Raw genomic sequence first — 14,834 nt, 5'->3', positions numbered from 1 at the left:
CCAGGACATACTCCTGTGTCTTTCTGATCCTCACCCTATTTATTCACCCCCAATCTTGCCCAGCTCCTCCTCCAGGTTTCCCAGAATAGGCCATCTGTGGCAGAAAGGGGGTACCCTCTTTTCCATGAGGCAGAAGAAAAAAACTAGAAGTTATGGTTCAGGAAGTCTGACACCTTAGAACAATATCCATCTAACCTTAGAACGTAGGCCCAGATTTGGGAAGGACCTACAGGTCATCTCATCGGGTCTCCTACCTAATCCATGCAGACTTCCCCGACAGGTACAGAAAACTCACGTCCTTACAGCCCCTCCTATCTGAGGGTGCCTCTAGTTATCAGGAGACCCACAGGCCCTTGAATGGGACCATTTGAATGTAAGAAACATGATTTCCACAGACCAAGCCCCTTAAGACCCCTTGTTGCTAAGGCCCAAGGCTGTATCTTCAGTCCTGAGTAGAGGGGAGGGATTACTCAAAGTGTGAGATTATTCCATAGTACATCCTTTGTGAAGCACACTCCTTCCTTACGTGTATCCCATCCAGTCCAAGCTCCTCCGCATGTGCTACGTGGGGCTCTCCCTGCAGGGCAGGACATGGCTACATATCTGGGACTCTATGATTTGGTTCTAAGCTCACTCTATAGGAGCACATGTCCTTAACTCTTCATCCACACATGCTGTTTTCTGGAACTCCCATATATGGTAAACCGACATTTATGATGTCTCTGTATGTGCTCAGTGCCTTACAGGAAGTAAGCCTCAAAATATGATTACTAAAGAGAATCGGGGGCTTCCCTGGTGGCGCGGTGGTTAAGAATCTGCCCGCCAATGCATGGGACACGGGTTCGAGTCCTGGTGTGGGAAGATCCCACATGCTGCGGAGCAACTAAGCCCATGAGCCACAACTACCGAGCATGCATGCCACAGCTACTGAAGCCTGAGCTCCTGGAGCCCGTGCTCTGCAACAAGAGAAGCCACCGCAATGAGAAGCCTGCGCACTGCAACGAAGAGTAGCCCCTGCTCGCTGCAACTAGAGAAAGCCCACGCACAGCAACGAAGACCCAATGCAGCCAAAAATAAAATAAATTAAATTTAAAAAAAAGAGAAAAGTTTGTGAGGTCCAGAAAGGAGAAACAACCCCAATACCCAGCTATAATGAATGGAAATATAAATTGTTGTATTTCATACTGTGGAATATACAGCAATGAATATCAATTAACTTCAGATACATGAAACAACATAAATGAATTCCACATAGATTCATGATAAGAAAAAAACTCCAAAGAATATATATTGTATTATTCCATTCATATATAGTTTAAAAATAAACAAAACTATATGATTTAGGAATGCATACATGGGCAATAAAACTATAAAGAAAAACAAGGGGATGTTTATCACAGATATATGTAATAATAACACATAATCTATTGATATTATAATATTAATTATAAGTATGTTAATATAGGGGACCAGTATGGGTTAAATGGTTCATATACATGTTTTAGACATCTTCTGTATATGTTGTATTCACAATTAAATTTCTAAAGTATCACATACCTACTAGGGTCCTGTGAGAATTGAATGAGGTAATACATGATGAAAGCATTAAGTTCCATTGCCTGGTGCATAGTATGTGCTCAACGGAAGTGGCTTTTTTCATGTTGAGGGAAATATTGAGGGCCTTGGAGAAATGCCACATAATTAGCCAATAATAAAAATTCTAAAAGGCCCTGGTTTTTCCTTTGAGACACACTGTCTTCCTATTTTGGTGGTATCTGGTATGTAAGCATAAGTCTGTGGGGGCTGGGGGGGGCGGTGGTTGGTGATTTAGGGTTAATTGACCGTCATAAGCTTAGGGCGGAGCTGGAAAACTTCACTCTCCTCCTCAGAGAAGACACAGAGGCGAGGGTGCCTCTAGGGAGCCTGGACGGGAGGGGTAACAGCAGCGAGGCGAAAACTGCATTTTGCAAGCCTCATATGAGAGGTCCAGCCAGTCCCCGGGATGTCTCACCTACACCCTCTCGGCTGCATTGTGCTTCCTGCAGTGTGGTTGAGGCCTCAGAAATCAGCATGGGCGACAGTAGGATGGCTCAGGCCCAGCTCAGTGACAGTGAGGGAAGCCATTCGGCTGACTGTGTTCTCTAAGGCAATGTGCAAGCAGCCAAGGCAAGAGCAGTCGCCCAGCCAAAAGGTGCTGGGATCAGCCAGGAGGCTGGGAAAACCTGGCAGAGTCTTCCAGCCAGGAGATGCCAACAGAGGTGTACACCTCTAGATGCCATGTCTGAGGGTCCAAGAACGGAAACTGCTGTGCCCAGGCTTGGCCAGGAGCTCCCTAGCTGTGCCTCCCCATGGGGAGCCCAGTGTGGGATCCTAGAGAAGGCCTTTCCCAACCAGAGTGTGCTGATTTCCACACCAGGGATGGATACACTGCATCATGCGGTGGAACTCATGGAGAGAAGTGAGTTTAAACCTTGGACGCATTACATAGACTGTGGCTTCTTGAGCTAGAGACTCCTTAGGATTTCCCCCTTTTATTCTGACCCCTTCTAGTTAATCCAGTTCAGTAATTCCATTCACCTGATATCAATTAAGCACATGTAATGTCCAGGTGATTTTTCTAAATGCTGGGAGTATTATGATAAATAAGGAAGACATGGGTTCTGCCCTCAGGGAGTTTGCAGACTCGTGGGGTGGGGGCGGGGGGCGGTGCAGGAAGAGCTGCGGGAAAAGTAATTCCAGTTATGAGGTGTATTACGAAAGGAGAAGCTCGGGTCCTATGCGAGAGGATCAACAGGAGGTTTAAGACAGTATAGTGATATTTCTCAAAATCGGTACCGGTACCTGCGTCAGGTATCTAAGGTACTTGCAGAAAATTCAGATTCCTGGGCCTCATGGCAGATGCACTGAGCCTAAGGCTCTGAAGGTGGGGCCAGGAATCTGCTTTTCTTTTTTAATCGAAGTAAAATTTACATAACATAGAAATAGCCTTAAAAGCATACATTTCTGTGACATTTAGTGCATTCACAATGTTGTGCAATCATAACCTCTATCTAGTTCTAAAATATTTTCATCACCCATCAAGCAGTCACTTCCCATGCTCCCCTCCCCCATCTCTTTGCAACCACTAACCCACTTTCAATGGATTTACCTATCTTGCATATTTTAAATGAATGAAATGATACTCTATATGACATTTTGTGTCTGATTTCTTTCACTTGTCATAATGTTTCTGAGGTTCATCCATGTTATATCATATGTCAGTACTTCATTTCCTCTTATTGCTGAATAACATTCCATTATATGAATATACCAGATTTTGTTTATCCATTCATCCATCGATGGACATTTTGGTTGTTTCCACCTTTTGGCTATTGTGAATGTTGCTGCTATGAACATTCACGTATAAGTATTTGTCTGAGTACCTGTTTTCAATTTTCTTGGGCAGATACCTAGCAGTGACATTGCTGGGTTACATGCTAGTTCTATGTTTAGCTTTTTTTTTTTTTTTTTTTTTGCGGTACGCAGGCCTCTCACTGTTGTGCCCTCTCCCGTCGCGGAGCACAGGCTCTGGACGCGCAGGCTCAGCGGCCATGGCTCATGGGCCTAGCGCTCCGCGGCATGTGGGATATTCCTGGACCGGGGCACAAACCCGTGTCCCCTGCATCAGCAGGCGGACACTCAACCACTGCGCCACCAGGGAAGCCCTATGTTTAGCTTTTTAAGGAACCACCAAACCATTTTCCACAGTGGCTGCACCATTTTACGTGCCCACCAGACATGTACAAGGGCTCCAAAGTCCTCACATCCTTGCCAACACTTGTTTTTGTTTAGGTGTTTTATTTTTTGTTTTGTTTTGTTTTACTATAGCCATCCTAGTGGACATGAAGCCGTATCTCACTGTGGTTTTGATTTCCATTTCCCCAATGACTAATGATGTTGAGCGTCTTTTCATGTACTTATTGGCCACTTGTATAATCTTCTTTGGAGAAATGTCTGTTCAAGCCCTTTACTCATTTTTACATTGGGTTATTTGTCTTTTTGTCATTGAGTTGTAATGAGTTCCTTATATATTCTGGATACCAGAACCTTACTGGATATATAACTTGCAAAATGTGTTTTCACTTTCTTGATGGTGTCCTTTGACGCACAAAAGTTTTTTATTTAATGATGTGCAATATATCCATTTTTTCTTTTGTTACTTGTGTTTTTGGTGTCATGTTTAAGACCATTGCCAAATCCAGGTCATGAAGATTTACCGTTATATTTTCTTCTAAGAGTGTAATAGTTTTAGCTCTTATATTTAGCCTTTTGAACCATATTGAGTTAACTTTTGTGTATAGTGTAAGGTAGGGAGCCAACTTCTCTTCCTCCTCCTCCTCCTCGTCCTCCTCCTTCTTTTTGCATGTGGATATCCAGTTGTCCCTGCACCAACTGTTGAAGAGACTATTCTTTCACCATTGAATAGTCTTGGTACCCTTGCTGAAAATCAACTGACCATAGATATATGAGTTTATTTCTGAACTCCCAGTCCTATTCCGTCAATCTATATGTCTATCCTTATGCCAGCACCACACTATTTTAATTACTGTAGCTTTGTAGTAAGTTTTGAAATCAGGAAATGTGAATCCTCCAACTTTGTTCTTCTTTTTCAAGATTGTTTTGGCTGTTCGAGGTCCCTCCATATGAATTTTACAATCAGCTTTTCCATTTCTTCACTGAGTCAAAAGCTCTGAAGGTGGGGCCCGGGAATCTGCTATTTGAATTTTTGAAAATTGTGGTAAAACATACATAACATAAAATTTATCATCTTAACCATTTTAAGTGTACAGTTCGATGGTGTTGAGTATACTCACATTGTTGTGCAACCAATTTCCAAAATTTTTTCATCTTGCAAAACAAACTCTATACACATTAAAAAAACAAACAAAAAACCTCCACTGTTTCCTCTCCTCCCAGCCCCTAGAAACCCTATTATATTTTCCATCTGTATAAATTTGACTGTTCTAAATACCTCATATAAGTGGAATCATACAGTATTGTTTTGTCACTGACTTATTTCACTTAACATAATGTCCCCGAGTTTCATCCATGTTGTAGCATGTGTCAAAATTTCCTTCCTTTTTAAGGCTGAATAATATTCCATAGTATGTATATACCACATTTTGTTTAGTCATTCAGCCATCAACGAACATTTGGCTTGCTTCCACCTTTTGGCTATTGTGAATAGTGCTGCTGTGAACATGGGTGTATAAATACATCTTTGAGACCCTGTTTTGAATTCTTTTGGGATTATACCCAGAAGTACAATTGGTGGAACATGGTAATTCTATTTTTAAGTTTTTGAGGAACTGTCATACTATTTTCCAAAGTGGCTGTACCAGTTTACATTCCTACCAACAGTGCACAAGTGTTCCAATTTCTCCACAACCTAGCCAACACTTGTTATTCTCTCTCTCTCTCTCTCTTGTTTTTTTTTAATAGTATGAGGTGATATCTCATTGTGGTTGATGACTTGCATACGAATCTGCTTTTTAAAAAAATTAACTTTCTATTTTGGAATAATCTTAGATTTACAGAAAAGTTGCAGATAGCAGAGCTCCTGTATATCTCCCATTCAGTTTCAGTTTCCCATAATGTTTCATCTTATGTTACCATGGTACTCTGTCAAAACTGGGAATCTGCTTTGTAATAAGCACACACTGACACACACACACAGTGACTCTTACATGCACTAAAGTTTGAGAGCCATAGATCTAGGGGTCAGGAAAGTCCTTCCAGGGAAATACATTTCAGCTGTTACTTGACAGATGCGTATAAGTGAGTAAAGAGAATGGGGTGTGATCCAGGCAGAGGCAAAAAATTGTGCCAAAGCCTGGAGGTAATAAATAACTTGGAGCATTTGAGGATAATCATAATAGCAATAGTAGTAATTTATTGACACTTACCATATGCCAAGCACTGGTAAGCACTTTAGAACATTATTTTACTTAATTTTTCACAACAATCCTACAAAGTGGGAAACGTTATCATCTCCATTTTATAGATGAGGTGAGAAAGAGATAAGTAGCTTGAGACTTGAAAGAGATAAGTAGCTTGCCCAAGGCCACCCAACTATAAAGTGGCAAAGGCAGAATTTGAACTCAGACCTTTCTCTTCCAGTTCCTTCTCTCCCACCAGGCCCCAGGAAAGCTTAGTCATCTGCTTGCGGTAAGAAGCAAGGCATTGAACACATGCTTTTCCCTCCCCTGGTTTACCCTTCCCACTCTCTTCCCTAGGCTACTCATCCTTCAGGGCTCAAAGAGACCTTTCTGTTCCAAAGCTGTTCCTTACTATTATTCTCCCTCGTTGTATTGGCGTTTGAATGAGTGAATGAATAGAAATAAGTAGCACTAGCAACAATTTGCACTTACATACTTATTCACGTGTTTAAGGCTTCTCTCTCCTGCTATCCTACTGACCCATGAAAGCAAGGATCCAGACTCTTTGGTTCACCTAGTACCTGTAGGTGCTTATTAAGCATTTATTGACTAAATGAAGAGAGATAGGAACTCAACAGACATTTTTTGGAGGTTGAATGAGTGACTTTTATTTCTGAGAAAGAAGAAAATCAGATGGGTTGTCGGATGTCATTTAAGACATCAACCAGGGGCTTCCCTGGTGGCGCAGTGGTTGAGAGTCCGCCTGTCAATGCAGGGGACGCGGGTTCGTGCCCCGGTCTGGGAAGATCCCACATGCCGCCGCGGAGCGGCTGGGCACGTGAGCCATGGCCGCTGAGCCTGCGCGTCCGGAGCCTGTGCTTCGCAACGGGAGAGGCCACAACAGTGAGAGGCCCGCGTACCACAAAAAAAAAAAAAAAAAAAAAAAAGGAAAAAGACATTAACCATGTTAAGGATTCCCTCTCTCTCCAGCAAAAACCTCAACCTCACTCCTCCAAAACCCATCACACCCTACAGAAAGTGCCAGTGGTTTTGATCCCTCAGAAAGAGATACAGAAGAGACCTTGGTCTGACCTAAGAAACATCTCCGTCACTGTTGGGAAGTTCAAGTCCTGAGATGGGGGTGGGAAAGTCTCTATGCAAGAACATTATCAAGAAGAAAATAGAACATCATCTTAGCGGCCTCAGAAAGTCAACTGCCTGCAAGGAGGGAAAGGGACAAGCGACTTCCCCAACCTTTTTCCCACTGTGGGATTCTGCTTTCCAACGTAGCATCAGAGAGCTAGCAGAGTGACCATGCTGCAGGTGAGGGCATAATTGCTCCTTACCTCCCCTGGCTCCCACAGTGTTAAATTAGCTTTGTGTCAATACAACACCCGCAGCTGGGATGAATTATTGAAGCTCATTCACTGCAACGGGCCCAGGTTCCACTTGCTTTATGGGATGGAGGTGAACGTGAGCATATTATTTCTGTTTGCCTTGTGGTCAGTACATTTTTGGTCCATTGTTAATATGAAGGGACTCAGCCCTGACCAGCAGATAATCCCAGCCTCTGTGTCTCATGAGATCAGTGGAGACAGGCATAGTAGGAGGGGAGGAGCACACAAACAGGTCTGCTGGCCCCAAACTCACAGGGGCTCTTAGTTATCACAACTGACACTGTAGTCCCCAAACACCTATTTATATACACATAAGCACGTACAGTCAGCATTCACACACATATAGATGCATACATACATTCAAACTCTCAATAAAGGTATACTCACTCACCAGGGGCCTAGGAACAAAAATATGGAGGATGCCAACGTTTTAAATAATGATTTTCTAAAAGATTGTGCAAATTGTAAAGCCTCTTCTCCTCCCCCACCTTCAACACCAATGCTTCGCTAGCAGGGCTGCCTAGTTTGCCCCTGATACTTGGCAGAGATGGATGATCTGGGATGTCCAAGGTCAAGGGTGGGGGATCTAACTGCTGGGGGGCTCCTATGTGCATGCATGTGAACAGTTTTCCTTCTCTGTTCTCCTGCAACTCCCCCATGAGTTGATGTATACCTGGATTTAAAGATATGTTTCTGTTGCTTGGCCCAGATGTCAAAGTTATTAGCTATAGCTCTGCATTTATTCATAGACACCTGCACCTACATTCACAGTCACAAACATGCATTTACATTCCTACACGCACACACGCACACACACGCACGCACACACACGCACACACACACACACACACAATGCATACCCAGAGATAGGCCTCCTGGCCACGTGGTTTGGTTAGAATGCTGCTGTTGAGCAGGCCTCCTGACCCTATCAGCTGGTCACATGTCTCTCAAAAATCCCGCCATTAAATATTTATCCCTTTAGGAGTCCCTAGTTAAGAATCGAATACCTCTGGTCAAGGCAACACATCATAAGGTTATCATCTAACATTTTGGCAGGAATTCACTTTGCCCAGGGCACTTCCCCCTCCTTGGGTGGCTGACTCTTATTCATTCTGCAGGTCTGATCTGGCCTTTCCTGCCCACTCCCTCTTCCCCCAGACTAACAAGGGAGGTTAAGTTCCTCCATTATCCACTCTCATTACTCTCTGTCATTTTCCTTAGATGCCTCCACTATAACTGTAATTAAATGAATATTTTGTGTCATTATAGTTGTACAGTTTGTGGCCACAGTGAACTGAGAGCTCCAGTTGGTTAGGGGCTGCCTTTCTCTCTGTTCTTCACTGTACCCCCGTGTACCTAATGTGGTGCCTGTGCTTGGTACATAGTAGATGTTCAATAAAATTTAAATGAAGTTGGAGGGTTTGAGGAAAGGAGAGGAAAGGAGAAAAGGGGGCACAAAAGGTCAGAGCAGATGGTTCCAAACTTTTTTGATCTTGGGCCTGTGAATATCACTAGCCTTTCCTTTCCTCACCTGCCAGAGTGACATCACGGCCCCTTCCCTGGGTGATGTTAAGATGCCCTAATGGATCCACACAGGGACAGCACTAGGATTCAAGGGGACAGAGACTTCTCAGCCGGAAGAAACAGGCTTGAGGGGCATCCTGAGCTGGTCTGGCTCCCCACTTTTCCAAATTGTGACTAAGAGCTCATACTTCCAGAGCAAGCCTTGTGTGAGGAACCCCCTCTTCTAAATGTTTCCAGGTAATTAAGATGGAAGATGTTTGTTGCTGAGAAAGTACGGTATCAATAATAATAACAAAAATACTAACAGCTGCCATTTACTGAAAGCTTACTATGTGCCAAGAACTGAACCAAGCACTTTGTACATGGTTATCCATAATCATTTCAATTAGCTCTCCAGCCTTCTTGGGAGGCAAGTATGTATTATTCCCCTTTTACGGATTGGGAACAAGCTCAGAGAGATTATGTCATTGGCCCAAGGTCACACTAGGGCCAAACTAGGAAGCAGTTGAGTCAGAACAGGACTCTGGAAGCCAAGATTTTACCCACCGGGATACACTACCTTCCATTTTAAGCCCATGAGGAGATGCCAGCCCACCTCTTATCCCTACACTTTCATACTCGCTCAGCAGATATAAACTGACACCATTTATAAACGGGATTTATTTGGGATCTTGGAAGCTGCTACTATTTCCTTGTCCGAGAAGCACCTAGACTCAGCTCCTGATTCCTAGAGTCAGAGAAGAGAAGAGATGCCAAAACATCTGGAATTTCAGGAGGAAGCAGAGATAGACAGCTGGAAGGTGCCAGTTTCTGGATATTCCCCATCAAAACACCCCTGGGTTCTCCTGCTTGAGAGACGGGCCCACTTTAGCCTTCCCTCGGCACTTCTCTTCTCCCCGTGGTGATCCTGAGGGCTCATTCTAGAATGACGGTCTGAGGCAGGTGACAGGTGAGCCACATAGGGCCACATAAACGAAAACCAGTCAGTGTGAGGGAGGATCTGTTACCGAGTGTGGGCCCTGTTTTCTTGGGACCTCACTCGGGGTCCTGGATTATTGCGTATAGCCCCTTCCAGGAAGTGAGAACTATTGTGGACATTGGGTCATGGTCTCTTCTTTCCCCGCCTCTCCCTAGTGCACTGACTTCAGCTTTAGTCCTCCAGTGATTCGCAGAGCCTGAGCTCCATAGCTACAAATTAGGTCTGGGCTCACTTTAAGACCACTAAGGTCCCAGGCCTCCTGGGGCTGAAATTTGGTCTGTCACAGATACTTTCTGGCTCATCCTTTTAACCTGCATTGATCCTGTGTTTTCTCCTCTAGTCGGTGAACTCCTAAAGGGCAAGGTCCAAATTAGTGTTGAATATGGTCAGTTGGCATGCATCCTCTATTGCTACTTTCTTCTACTGTGTTACAGAGACTAGAAAGCTACAATACAGTTCCTCTGACTCCCTTACAATTAAGTGCACTTGTGTGACTGACAGGCAGAAAAGCGGAAGAGGCCTTCTTTCTGCTATTTTGGGCTTTCTGCCGGCAAGCAGGATCCTGGAGATGTGGGGTTCTCCTGTAACGGTTATTCCAGCTTCCTGGTCTCTTCTTCCTAATTCCTAGATGGCAAAGCTTTGGCAGTGTGTTCTTTAATTCAATAGTTCCAGTGGTGGCCTTTTGAGTCCCCATCTTTCTGATCATGGCATATGTATTAGCTCTCTTGGTACAGCTTCTAGGAGTCCTTTCCACAAGTCTTTTTAATATTTTTATAAGCATTCAATTCCCATATTAAATTCCCTTCAGTTTAAAATACCTAGAGTAGTTTCTGTTTCCTGCACTGAATCAAGCCCTCAAAGAGTTGTGAAATGACTTCTTGGAAAAATTGGTCAGTATGGTGAAGGGTAGGAAGCCAGCTGAGAAGAAACAAAAAGACACTATCATAAATCAGCCTCTGTTATTGACAACCAGTAAACTTTCCCATTTAGAGCAGAGTATAACAAAGATGGATGTAGGGACAGAGTAGGTAGGTAGGTAGGCAAAGAAACAGACATATTTCAAGGGTTGTAAGGCTTATTATACATAGGGGATAGAAGGCAAACAAGTATACCGTTCAAATGTATGAGTTCAGAAGTCTGTTACAGATCCACCATTGAATTCAGATTAATGTGTGTGACCCTTAGATACACACACACACACACACACACACACGGCAGGACTCAGGATTCTCTCTCCTAGTTTGAAAACTCAACCCCTTTATTCACTATGATGGCCCCAAATGGGATGCAGAATGATGTAGAAGGTAAAAGACGTGTGTGTGTTAGGAGGATAAGAATCAAGGTGAAGTGATAAGACTGCAGAGAAAGAAGGAAGAATGAAGTAGGAAGAATGAAGGAAGAGCTGGAAGTAGGTAGGAGGGTAAAATGGGAGTGAACTTAAATTGAAAGGAGGAAAGGAGGCAAATGAAGGGGTGTTTAAGGGCAGATAAGCAAGAAAACCAACTTCCTCACTCCTGAATAACTTAATTTCTACTGCACAGTGCCTGGAAAAATAGCAGGCATTAGATGTATATTTACTGAACTGAAGAACAAAGTTAGGAAGGATGGGGGAGGCAGGATCACACAGGATGGGGTAAGTGTGTACTAATAACCACTAACATTGACCAGGTTTTACCGTGAGCCAGGCACTCCGCTAAGCACTTTACATGCATTATCATTTTAAATCCACAAAGCTCTCTATGAGGCCATTGTTAAATTATCCCCGTTTTACAGATGAAGAAACTGAGGCTCAGACAGTTTAAGTAACTCGTCCAAGGTCACACAGATAGTAAGTGGCAGAGTTAGGATTTGAATTCTGACGTGTCTGACTTCAAAACCAGTGTTTCTCACCACACATTATGTGTATTCCTGCCTGAGTCAAAGGTGGGTCCACCCCCCCACCCCCCCACACACACCCCCCACATAAGTTTAAAGGGGACACCAAGGGACATGTTCCCAGACCTGGCCTATCAGAGAGGAGAGGTCCAGCAGAGGAGGGATGCAGCAAGCAGCTGGGGCCAGGCCAGGCTCCCTATCTGGGGAGGGACCATATTAAAGCCTCATCTTCAACAACACACAGAAAAACAATTTGAAACTTAATCATCTCCCAGAATTATGATCCCTCCCTGCAGCAGGGAGCACATTAGCAGAGCTGGGAAGTGATAATTCAGCAGCCCCCAACCCAGCAGGGAGGGAAAGAGAAGAGGAGGGTGGAGAGAGCTAGGAAAACAGAAACAGAGGCACGGCAGAGACGGTGGGGGAGGGAGAGGCAGGGCCTGACCTCTCCTGTTTTTTTCTGTAACTCTGTCAGAGACTGAATTCCAGGGGAGTGGCCTGGTGGCACTTGACCCTTCAGTTCTCCTCAGATAGGGCAGGGGTCAAGTTGTTCCCCAGGTCAGTTCTCAGCACCCATGGATCCCCATGTCCAGAGCTGCACCCATGCCCACCCAGGTCAGGTGTGGTTTGCAGTGTTAACCTGGGTGGAGGAGAGCTCCCGAGCCCCCGGCCAGCTTAGGCTGGCCCTGAGCCCCCTCTTGCCCGATGGCACCTCGGCGCATCATTGGTCCGTCAGGACCCGAGGCGCTGGACAGCTCCCAGCCCCAGAAAGGGTTCTGCCGAGAGAGCCAGAGGGTTGGGGCGAGGCTTCTCCCCCAAACCACGGCAGTCCCCACCCTCAAGAGAAGCATGAAGGCTGCTGGGAGCTAGTGGGGGAAAGGGCTTGGGGTCATGTAGCGGTCCCGATGGAGAGCTGGTGGGGACCTGGAGACTGGAGCCCTTCGGGCAACTTCTCCAGACACATTCCTTCCTTCTGAGTCGAGACCCCCCCACTGCCCCCACCACCCCCCGCCAGGGACAATGGTGCCTTCAGCCCCCGGAGATGAATGGGGCCTTTGAGAGCCGCACGCCACGGGGTCAGCAGTGGTCACCGGGTCCCGGGGCGGCCCAGCCTCCAGAGCACAGAGCCACTGGTCTGGGGTGAGTGCATAGCTCTTGGGGGAGGGAAGGTATCCTATGGTCCCTGTCTTAGACTAAGACTGCTGGCTCCTGGGAAAGAGATTCACCCCAGATCAGGCAGTTGCTGGTAAAGAAGGATCTTAGGGGCGTGGGGAGAGAGGAACCCCCCCCTCTCTGCTCCAGGGGAAGAGACAGTCCTGGGTCTCCTCAGGAGACAGCAGAATAAGCTGTGGTGCAGGGGCAGGGAGGGGGGTGGTGAATAGAACCTACCAAGCTTTGGTTACCTCCTCTCTCCCCTCCCCAGATCAAGGTCCCACCCTCCCTTTGGATGGGGCAGCTTCCTCCTTCTCTCATTGCCCAGGTCCCTTCTTCTGGGGTTGCCCCTGAGGTCTGCTCCCTCCTCCCTGCTCCTGTCTCCCCTCCCCTTCTCACACTGCACAGACTATCTGGTTTCTATGGAAACAGGCCCAGGAAGGCTCTGCCAGGAGGCCAAGGCCACTACTGCTCTTGGTGGGGAGGGGGTTATAGGAACTGAATGTAAGGGGCAGGAGGTGAGTCCTAGCTCCCAGAAAGGGACGAAGACCTGTTGGGAGTGAGATTTTCCCTGCTGGAGGGGCACCGAGAAGAGGAGCCAGAGATATAATTTTGTGATGTGACCGAGGCAGAGTTGAAGAGCTTCTTGTTCCTCCGGTTCTTAGCGCTCCAGAAATCTAGACAAGCCCCCTCAGAGGGGAAATTAGTGGGTAAAGAAGGGAGACAGGTAGTACCAAGAGCTTTGCCCCTTCCTATTTCATATGAGGCTCTATTGTTCTGCCCCTCCTGGGGATATGCCCACTTGAGAGAAGGAGGTCCCCAGGAAACTAGAATGCTATTGGGGGGAAAGTGAGGGTCAAGTGCTATTGGGGGCGTGAGTGTTCAGGGCTGTTCAGGAATCTCCCGTAGGCAGCTGGAGCTAGACGTGGCCAGAGGCCCAGGAGTGTCAGGTGCTTTTGTGGCATCTCTCCTAGCTCCTCCACTGAAGAGTTGTGGGAGAGACTGCAGCTTCCTCCCCGCCATCCATCCTGTCAGGATGCTGGGGTATGAAAAGAAGAGAGTGGAGGTGGCCACGTAGGGGTTGGGAGCAGAGAAAGTGGAAGAAGCCTGAGGAAGGAGGGGTAGGGAGAGGGGTGGGTGGGGTGATGCAGATGTGTATGGTGAGGGCAGGTAGGGAGCTTCTTAGAGGCTTGACTGTCAGCTCCTGGGAAGTGAACCCCAGCCTTCACACCCTCCCAATGCTCCCACCTCAGGCAAAATGGCCTCTCGGGCAGGGACCATTGGAAATCTCAGAGTCCTGGAAGATCTGTGTGTGTGTGTGGTGGTGGGGGGGTTCCCTTGGGAAGGGGCCTCCCAGGTTATCAGAAGGTTCAGCAAAGCTTCCCTGGGGAAGAAAAAGGGGTCTCTTGGGAGCCTAGAGTTTCCCGGGCTTGCGCCATCGGCTCTCCCTCGGCCAGAGCCCCCAGCACAGTCGTTTCGGTGTTTGCTTATTTTGGTTATTTTTTGATCAGATATTTTGGCGCTGTGCACACTGCCTCCTGTTGCCATGGCAGCCGTGACAGGGGCTGAGGCACCGTGAGAAAAATACCAAAATTAATGAGTGAGCGAAAGTGCAGCCGAGAGAAAAACAAGGTTAAAAAAAGAGTTAAAACAGTAATGAAAACAGGCTTCCCAGCTCCACAGCAGAGCAACTGCTGAAGCCTCCCCAGAGCAGCAGCCCCCGCCCAGCCTTGGGCTCCTGGCATCTCCCAGACCTCAAGGCAGAACTCACTCGCCTTCCCCCACCCAGCCAGCCACAGACGCAGCAATGGCCACTCGGGAACCCTCCCAAGTACAACAGTAGATCAGCTCCAACAGCAGATCAGCTCCCATCTTAGGTAGCATCCTGCCTTCCAGAACAGCTTCCCAGGGAACAGCTTCTCATCTCCTAGGAAACAGAGTGTGGCCTCCGTCCCCCACACAACAGTGGTCCCGCTATATTACCAGGAA

This window comes from Monodon monoceros, unplaced genomic scaffold, assembly GCF_005190385.1.
Source record: "Monodon monoceros isolate NGI ecotype Baffin Bay Population unplaced genomic scaffold, NGI_Narwhal_1 Super_Scaffold_12, whole genome shotgun sequence".
NCBI lineage: Eukaryota > Metazoa > Chordata > Mammalia > Artiodactyla > Monodontidae > Monodon > Monodon monoceros.
This window is presented reverse-complemented; position numbering follows the sequence as displayed.